Below are 10,451 nucleotides of genomic sequence, written 5' to 3'. Positions count from 1 at the left end.
TAAGAAATATTTTTTATTTTATATTGCCAAAAAAAAGTGAGATTTTCAAACAAATTTTAAATTGTCTCTATTTTTTGTCTGCCGATATTTTTCCGTTTAAACTTTTGTCACTACTCGCCACACGGTGCAAAGTAATTGTTTTCCTTATCAACGAGGATCCAGTTGTGGGTGTCTTGAATTTTGAGCCGATCCATGACCCAATCTGAATTTTTTTTCTTTTATAAGTAAGTTGGGGTTAAGCACAAGGGGTTTGGCGCACTGGGATCATAGGACCGTAGGCCATTAGGCAAGCAGTTTAGGTTCAAATCCCAAGAGTGTCACCTCTTTGGTAACGACTCCTTGAAGGTAAGGGTAAGCTCATAAAGTTTATTGTTGTCAAGACAGGGACAGTGATCGTAAGTAGAGCCAGCGCGACTAGGTCTATGATCCTTGAGGCAATTTCTCCATGTAAATATAAAAGAAAAAGTTAGGGTTATGCAGACTCCACCAATTATGCAACCATATTTCCAAAATATTTTGGTAACCCTATAATGAGATTTTTAATGAAGATTTATAGTGGTATGGATCTTTGTATTTTTTTTTTAATATAGGCTAGGGTTTTATGCCCTTTGATTTTGGGTATAGCAGCCTTCTTTTGAGAGTTGGGCGTGAGAGTTTTAGTTATATTAAGATTTAGGGTTTTGAGAGCTTGTTATTTCGTCTGTATTTTTAAGCATTTGCTAGTAGATTTCTTGAGTTTTCAACCACATGAATCTTGTGTCTGTTCTTTTTCCCGTTAATCTATTTTTTTATGGCTTTGTATGATAATAACAAATGTTTTTTTAAGGATATACTTGAGAATTGAGTACTGATAGATGGTGGTGATAGTTTCTTTATTAGATATACTTGAGAATTGAGTTTTAGGTACATGTTTTTTTTTTATTTAAAACAAGTAATGAATATGGGGTGTCAATGGGTCGGGTTTGACCCGGACATGGCTCATACCAGACCCTATAGGGTTGAAGTTTGGTAGTAAATAAGAAGGTCCGGTTAGAATCTGGATTGGACCCGAAAAGTCCGATTAATATATGAAACCAGATATGGTTTATAGAATTTCATACCAAAACCAGGCCTGACCCGAGTTCCAACTAAGATCAGAAAATTTTCAATGCAAAAAAGATAAAATAAATTATTTTGTTGGGTATGGTTCAAGTCTGGTTCATGTAAACTTTATAAGATCTGGGTATGGTTTCTCTTATGGTGGGTTCAATTGGACTCGAGTCCGGACCAAGTACCAGCATCTCAAATCAAGTCCGGGTCTGGTTTCACCTGGGTCTGAACCAAACCTGACACATTGACACCCCTGATCATGAATGTGTAACATTTAGATTCATTTATTCAATTTTAGATTAATATTTATGTTGGATTTATGCTAGGTTCCTAGTTAATTCCAATCTATTTGTACTTTTCACACGTTAAAAAGAAGGAAAAAAAAAGAGACTTCCTTTGCACCCTCTTTTGCCGTGTACAATTACAATTTAGAGTTTGGACTTTGAATTCATAGAAACTTAAGTAGATCAAGATCCTTATATGTATAATATATAGATATATATTGCTTGGATTTTAGATGAAAATTCAAATAATCTACGATCTGACATGTTCCCAATCTTTTTGCACCCAGTAGGAAGTCACTTGCAATCAGTCAAGTCACAACCTTGAACTCCAACCCATCATGATCCGATCCGTTTCAGACTGGACAAAATCATCAAACCAGTGTCTAGGGACATTAACGGACCATGTTTGGTTCAAATATCCGGCTGACAGATTAGTGTTTAGTCAGATTCATTAAGGCATTCTATATTTGATCAACTAAATGAGTCAGATTTGGTTTCACGCTTGTCCACACAAATAGGTTTGGCTAACATCCTTAAATGACATTTGATTAGCTCAGTTAATCGGGTCTGGACGTAATAATTACTTTTCTCATATGTACACAAATTTGATCAAGTCAGATTCAATTCAATAATAACTTTCCTTGTAATGACCCTAAATTCATCTATGAAAATACATAATTTTTTTAAAGAGAATGATGCCATGACTAATTTATGGTCATGCTCTAACGGCACTAAACATTAAGGGGTCTGCCTAAGTGCAAGTGCAAGCATATATTAACCCACTATAACTAAGTTTGTGAAAGAGATATCAAAGACAATAACCTTTTATCAAAAACAGATACAACTTTTTAAGTAAATACATAAAACATCTCATTGATTTGGAGTTCATCCTAAATTAACATCCACCACATCAACCATTCATTTCTAACCATAATTTGAAATAATATAGTTTTGAACCACAATTAAACTTAACAAACTCTAACCTTAAGTTCACAAGTTTAAATTTAAATATATTTCAAACATTTAAAATCTAGCCACCAATTCATAAATATCGTGTCACTCCCAGCAACCCAGTTTCATTATCACTCCACTCGGCTAAGCCTAAGCTTCATCATCTGAAAAAATGTCAAACATAATGGGTTGAGAACCAACCATTCTCATACAAAATCTTACATTACTCAACAATAAAGGATAAAGCATAAATCAAATAAACATATATTGTAGAAAATATTCATGCATACATGATAATTTAGATATGCTTGCACACAAATGAATTTCAACATACTTGCATTATCACATGATACAATAATCAATGCATATATGATGCATGAACCAATGTAAATTGCATGAGTAACTTTTATCTTATTATTGACACTTTGCAATTAATTTAAGTTTTCTCTTGACCTCACGATAGGTACTGTTACTAGCAAAAAACCTAAGCTCAAGGCAATTTCTATAGTACATTAACCAAACAAAATTGTATTTTATTAACTGGGTCCCACACATATACCTCAACCGATATCGAGTATCCTTACCTTAGCTACAACATCAGGGCATCCACAGTCGAATGTCGGAACAACAAGAGCATCAACACCCTCTAATGCCACTTTACTTGGTATACCAATACGCCAATAATTTTTTGTTCACAAAACAGTCTTGCTCAGATCCAAAAAATAAAAGTTCTAGAACCAGTGATTGTTTTCTATTCACAAAACAATCTTGTTTGATTCAGATTTTTCAAAGAAACATCAACCAATAGTTTTACATAATGAAATAAATTATTAATTTTTATTGTAGTTAGCTTGATGTATGTGACACAAGCTCTAGAAAAATCAAAACTAAACTTCTTTCCAGCAGAGAATTAAAAATCATACAATGCATTTATGTGTATTAACAAACTAATGTTTATTTTTTTTTATGAAACTATATTGCATGATTTTTAATTCCTAAATCGTAATAAATCAACACATAAGATTTTTGTCACGTGTTCTTCAATATACGAATTAACATATATACAAATTTCAATCATAAATCTTGGATATATTGAGAGGAATAGATTTTATAAAATCATGCAACCTACATAGAATTTTTGTCTCGATAGAAATTCTAGTTCGACTTACAGAGGTTGTATCTCTCAATCAAGAACTCAAATGAGCCCAAGTTTTTTTTTGTGATTGCTCCTACATGTCTGAAATATTTTTCTAAATTTTTAAGATTTATAGATTCACCGTTTTGGAGAACCATAATTGTATTTAAAATTAGTTGTAATAAAAATAAAAGACACAATGTAGTTTTCAAAAAAACACTCCAAGAACTTTAGGTTTTTCATTAAAAACATAAAAAACATGCATACAACAAATTTGATACATCATAATGATATTCAAATCATGCATACACACATCCAAGCATACTATAAACACAGATCTAATTCATAACATGAATTAAGCATAAGATTCAACGTTTCTACATAAGATAATATGTTTTTTCACAAAACTAATTTATAAAAATGATATCGGGCTTATAAATCCTCTAAATAATTTTTTAATCCATCAAAAATCATATTAAATTCATCCTCTAAATAATTTTTTAATCCATAAAAAACCATATTAAATTCATATATAAATGCATCTTGCATGTTGTAAACACAAAATATAACCTAAAACATGTATTTAATCATGAATATATTTTTTTTTTCAGCAAACAAGTTAAATCAATCCTACAATTAAAAACGATTAGATCAAAATAAAAATAGGGCTTTTAAAATTGATATAGCATAAATTGAACCATAGAAATATGATCTCATACTTGATCAACCTATACTAAACCTTGAACATGTTGAATAATGAGAAACCCTAAACCTTTGATGTGTAAACAAGTAAATAACACAACAAACATATGAACATGTATCAAATCACGATGGAAAACACCTAAAACATTATAAGAACTCGAAAAGATAGCGTAAATCTCTCAACTCAAGTGAATGTTGTCTAAGACTTTATATCAGACTATGCACACAAAAAAAAAAGAAAAAATATGGGTGATCGACTCCTATGGTCGGTCACCAGAAAAACTATAGAACTTACCTAGGGTTTTGGCCCGTTTTCTTCTTCCTTGACTTCTCTCCAAAAATATGTTCTCTTTATCACTCTTTTCTCTCTCTTCTCTAAAAAACATGAATGAGAAATAAGATGACTCAACCCCTCTATTTCTATAGGATGTTGGGCTATCTAAATAGGACACCTCAACTATTCTTCTATAGAACACACACACACACACACACACACACACACACACACACACACACACCACCTCTTGGATTACCTTTACAAGTTAGGACTCTATCCTACCTTTCTCTGAAGATCTCTAAAAGGGTTGAAAAGTCAACAACTAACTTGCCACCTAATTAACTTGTTAATTAAATTACCTAATTAACTTACTAATTAGGATTTTTAATTAGTTTAGGACTCTCGCTCATCTATCCCATGTGGCGCCCCACTCTCTTCTAGAGAAAAAGCTATGGGACGTTCACCCCTCTCTTTCTAAAAGACACCTATGTTGACTAGTCAACCATAGCCTAATTAAGGTTTTTAATTAATTATAATTTAATTATTGTGAATTATAGAATCCTACATGGACTATAGATTTTATCTAAAAGGTTAGAGATCCAATATAAGATCTATTCCTATGGTCCAATGTGACACCCTACTCTATTTATTTAATTAAACATCATTATTTAATTATTTATTAAATAAATTATTAATAAAAATATTATTAAAATAATTTTTTTAATTATTGAAAATGAAAGGCATTATATTCCTCATTTGTATCTATTTTTTTACAATGAGGAGCCCTCATCGAAGCAAGGAAAACCCTGGGTGGGACCCATGACCACCTTGCCTTATCTGGCCCACATCTGAAAGCTATCAAGACATATGTAAGCCAACATGGTTTGATCATTTATATCTGAATTTGATTAAGCCAGATTCAACTCTACCAAAATCAATACTGCAGGTATTCATAGTGACAAAAGTTTATAATGGCAAAACAACAACAACCACATTCGTGGCTATAAGAACTCTATACGCTTCACTAGGTCGTCAGTTTAAGGCTTTCAAGTTAAAGTAAGTCGAGAGCTTGACACTTAGAGTGTGTGTCCTTTATGTTAAGCCTGAACCAAACAATAAACTATACTGGTGGGCATGGAGGGAGTATTAGTGGAGTTTTACATTGCAAACACTAACTCATATTGCAACATTTTATTTCTCATCCAGTAACTAGATGTCTGTTACGGTCCAAAAGGTAATAATAGATGTAACGCCCCAAAAATTCTGGACTTGTAACTTTTAGAAAAAAATTTGAAAGTCTTGAAATCATTTGTTTATCAAAGTTTTAAATTGTAATTCAGCGGAAAATGATATTTTTGAAATAAATCAATGGATCTTGGAAGCATTACTTGTAAGACCTTTATGCAAACTTACAGAAATGTCCTTAGGAGCGAAATATCAGGAAAAGAGTCTCATCTTGATACCATCACGTCATCGTGCCATCACCTGTCTCGTAAACCTAAACATCACTTGTACCCATAAAATGGGTCAATTTCATGAAAAACTGGTAGGTGCATAAATAAGACAATATGAAACAAAATTAAAGCAAAGCATATTATGCTAGCATGATAAACAGTTTAATTCAGTAATTAAACTACATTAGCGTGAGCATTCAACTATGCAAGAAGTAATTTATCTCTATCCTTAGCATTTGATTCACACAAGCAACTAAGCAGTTAAGAGTTCATAATCACAAGATATAAGCAATTAATTAACACGAATAAACAATTAATTAACACTAGAGGCTTAATCACAAGTATTGTGAATAATGCTAATATATGCATCAAATGCATTCATGATACACAACCCAATGAGTTAGCGTGAACAAAATTAGATTCGACAAGTAATATGAACATAATAACTTCGTTTCGATATTAGCTGGCATGCGGGTACACACAAGGCACAACACATAGAATCAACTAAGACTAATCCAGGGGTTTATTATGCCCTGTATTTTAGATACCCCAGGTAGCTAGCTAAGTCCGCTCCTAAGGAGGCGGCCAGTGACCGAGAGAGAATTCCCCAAAGGCATTCATAGCAAAGAATGCATCCAACTTCTGCAAAGTCTATAGGATCTATCCCCTAGGATAATTTTCGGTAGTCCCGTCTTCTAACTCCAATGACTGGAGACACTAAAGTGCGGTGACAAAGTAAATGACATAAAGCAGTAAATACGAAAGCAATAGCCTATACACTAAAGCATGGCAACAAAGTAAATGACAGAAAGTAGAAGCCTATACACTAAAGCGCGACGACAAAAAACAAAAAGCAGTAAATGCAAAAGCAGTAGCCTGTGCACTAAAGCACAACAACAAAGTAAATGACATAAAGGAAAGGACATGGATCACGAAACTACACCATTGAGTTAAAGGCATATATATATATATATATATATATATATATATATATATATTTGTTCCTTTTCACTTAAATGTTATTTGCTTAAATTTAGTTCATTCATTGTCCTTTGCGCAACTTTTCCCTACCTTGGGGAGTCATGGCACTGCATATGTCTCCGAGTGTATGTGACATATGTCTCAGGCCGTGGGGCACGAGCAAGCTCCGTTGCATAAGCTGCGAAAAATGAAAGGATGAGTATTAAAAAAAAAAAAGGAAATTGTCGACCCACGCTAGGGGTCAGCCCAAGGACGTGCAAGAAAGTGGGGAACGACTTGGCTGCCAAGCCAGGCCTGACCCTGGCCTGAAGGTACCCAAGAGAGAGTGAGGGTGGGCTCAGTTGTCAGGTCGAGCCTGTCCCAACTCACAAAAAAGAAAAACAAGAGGTGATGGGGTGTGGGCTTGGCTGTTCGGCCAATTCCGACCTCGGCTTACAACAAATGAGGGGCGAGGGGTGGGCTCGGTTGTTAGGTGAGCCTGTCCCCAGCCTGATAAAGGAAGAAAAGGGAGGCAGAGGTTTTGCTCCTGCCTCGCAAGAGACGCAGGTCTGCTTGAGAACACAGAGAGAAAAGAGAGAGGGTCCCGACCCCTCCTTTGCAACAAGGGGGGGGGGGGGGGGGTGGGGGGGGGGGGGGGTGGGGAGCTCGGCCCCTCACCTGCAACAAAGAAGACACAGGGAGGCACGGAGGGGGCTCGACCCCTCCATTGCAAAAAATGGGAACATAGAGGCAAAGGCAGAGGTTTTGCCCCTGCTTGTCGAAAATACATAGGTGGCGGGGGTGTTGCCCCTGCCGGCCTGCCGAAAAATAAGAGGCAGGGGCAAAAAGCCTATGCCGATCAATTAAACGTAGGCGACAGGGGGCATCGCCCCTGCCGACCAACCAAAAAATAAGAGACAGGAGCAAAAATCCCCTACCAATCGATCAAACCTAGGCGACAGGGGGCATCACCTCTACCGACTTGCCAGAAAATGTGAGGCAGGGGCAGCATCCCTCGACGATCAATCTAACACAGGCGACAGGGAGCGTCACCCCTGCTCGCTTGACGAAAAAGAAAAACAAGAGGTGATGGGGTGTGGGCTTGGCTGTCCGGCCAATTCCGACCTCGGCTTGCAACAGGTGAGGGGCGAGGAGTGGGCTCGGTTGTTAGGCAAGCCTGTCCCCAGCCTGATAAAGGAAGAAAAGGGAGGCAGAGGTTTTGCTCCTGCCTCGCAGGAGACGCAGGTCTGCTTAAGAACACAGAGAGAAAAGAGAGAGGGACCCGACCCCTCCTCTGCAACAGGGGGGGGGGGAGCTCGGCCCCTCACCTGCAACAAAGAAGACACAGGGAGGCAGGGAGGGAGCTCGACCCCTCCACTGCGAAAAATGGGAACATAGAGGCAAAGGCAGGGGTGTTGCCTTTGCCAACCTGCCGAAAAATAAGAGGCAGGGGCAAAAAGCCCCTGCCGATCAATTAAACGTAGGCGACAGGGGGCATCGCCCCTGCCGGCCAACCAAAAAATAAGAGGCAGGGGCAAAAAGCCCCTACCAATCGATCAAACCTAGGCGACAGGGGGCATCACCTCTACCGACTTTCCAGAAAATGTGAGGCAGGGGCAACATCCCTCGGCGATCAATCTAACACGGGCGACATGGAGCGTCACCCCTGCTCACTTGACGAAAAAGAAAAGAAGGAGATGAAGAAAAAGACAAGGATGAAGAAGAAGAAGAATTCAACAGAGGGAGTTAGGGGCATACTTTGAACCCTAGCTCCGATGAGGGTTCTGTCGACAGAGGGAGGTAGAGAGAGGAGAGTGTGCTCGGGGTCGCAGACGTCGGGTGTCCCTTCAATGAACCGAGGAGGACAAAAGAAGAGAGAAACAAGGGACAGAGGTTGTCGAGCAGACGAGGAGGGAGAAAGGAGGGGGAGAAAAGAGAGAGTTGCGGGAGAGGGGGGAAGATGCCGAAGGGGGGAGCTCGCCAGACATCACTGGCGAGAACTGGAGGGTGAGAGGGGAGGCACAGTCGGGGAGATAGAAGAGAGAGGGTTTCTTGTGTGAGAAACCCTTGCCCCTCCGCACCCTTTTAAAGGCACGAGGGGTCCGTTCTAACGGGGTTTGGATCCAAGTCAGATCCAAATTTGACTCAGGTCCAAATATCTCTCTCTCTCTCTCTCTCTCTATATATATATATATATATATATATATATATATATATATATATATATTTTTTTTTTTTTTGTAAAAACCTGGGATTTACAATAGATCCAGATCCAGTGCCCAGGATCTGGATGTCACCTCTAGAGTCCATATGACGAGGGCGTGAATCTAAAAGAGTTTTAGGGGACGTCTCTCATTTGTAGAAGTCAATTAAGTCTAGTTGATTGCTTTTAATTAATAGTCTTTAATTAATTCAGTTAATTAGTGTGGAGTTCTTAGATAAATAGGAGTCTTAGCTTAATTGTATTATTGACTTTTCTAATTAGATAAAGTTTTAAGTAATTAGAACTCAACCTCAGTTATCTCTATTTAAGGAGGTCTAGAAAAGCTTTATTAATTGATTAATAATTAAGTTTCACAAAACCCCTCTCTCTAACGTCTTTCTTTCTTTCTTGTATCTCTCTCTGCTATCTCTCCTCCCTCATGAGTTCTCTAGTTCCCCCTTCAGTGAACTAGGCCTGCACGGGTTAGATGTCCAACCCTTCTTTGGAGCCTGAGCTCCTCAACATCTTGGACCATGCATTTTGCTTTTCTAGTGAGCCGAGTGATGTATTTGCATTGCAGATCATGTGTTTGAGTTTTAGAACGTGAGAAAATCCATTCTAGCTTGCTACAAACCTCTCATGTACCTATGCAACTTTTCCTTAGCCTTAAAAAAGCTTTTGTTAGTTTTCTATATCCCGAAACCCCAAACTGCATCATGTTGAATACCCAAAACACCCGAATTCCCTAAATCAATAACCCCTGACTGTCAACAAACCTTTCTTTTTTGTTTAGATCATATCCCAGACCCTCACACATGTTTTTAGGTGAACCAAGGACCCCCTGAACCAGGTCCTTCCAGTTTTAGACTGAAAGTGCACCTTAAACACTTACCAGGTCCAAACTGTACTTACCTTAGTTAGCCATTTAACCTTGTTTTCATTGTTTTACTCGATCCACAACCACGAAAACCTCAAACCTTTTTCTCAAAGTGTCTAGCAGGGTTCTGCATCTTCGACATGTGCACCACAGGTTCCATGATCAAAGAATCTCATGTTTGATCATCTTGAGTTCGTCGGACTCAAATTGTAATTCTCGTTTGTCAAAAATCTTGACCTACCTTCCAGGCCTTCTTCCAAACCACTAACTTCAAAATTTTTTGAGGGTCTAATTGAATGGTATTAGAGCGAATGATCATCTCCTATCACAACAAAAATCCATTCATCAACCATGGATCACGAGACTCACGATCAAATTTTGATGATACTAAAAGAACTACAATGTAAACTTGCATCCCTACTAAAGGAAATGAGTTCACAGTATGATAGAAACATAGAATTTGGGAAAACTTTCAAGAATGAGTGTGGGCCCATAACTACAGGTCTCAGGATTGGAACC

Source organism: Nuphar pumila, chromosome 1, assembly GCF_984573655.1.
Source record: "Nuphar pumila chromosome 1, dmNupPumi1.hap1.1, whole genome shotgun sequence".
NCBI classification, from domain to species: domain Eukaryota; kingdom Viridiplantae; phylum Streptophyta; class Magnoliopsida; order Nymphaeales; family Nymphaeaceae; genus Nuphar; species Nuphar pumila.
Note: the sequence above shows the minus strand (reverse complement) of the source record.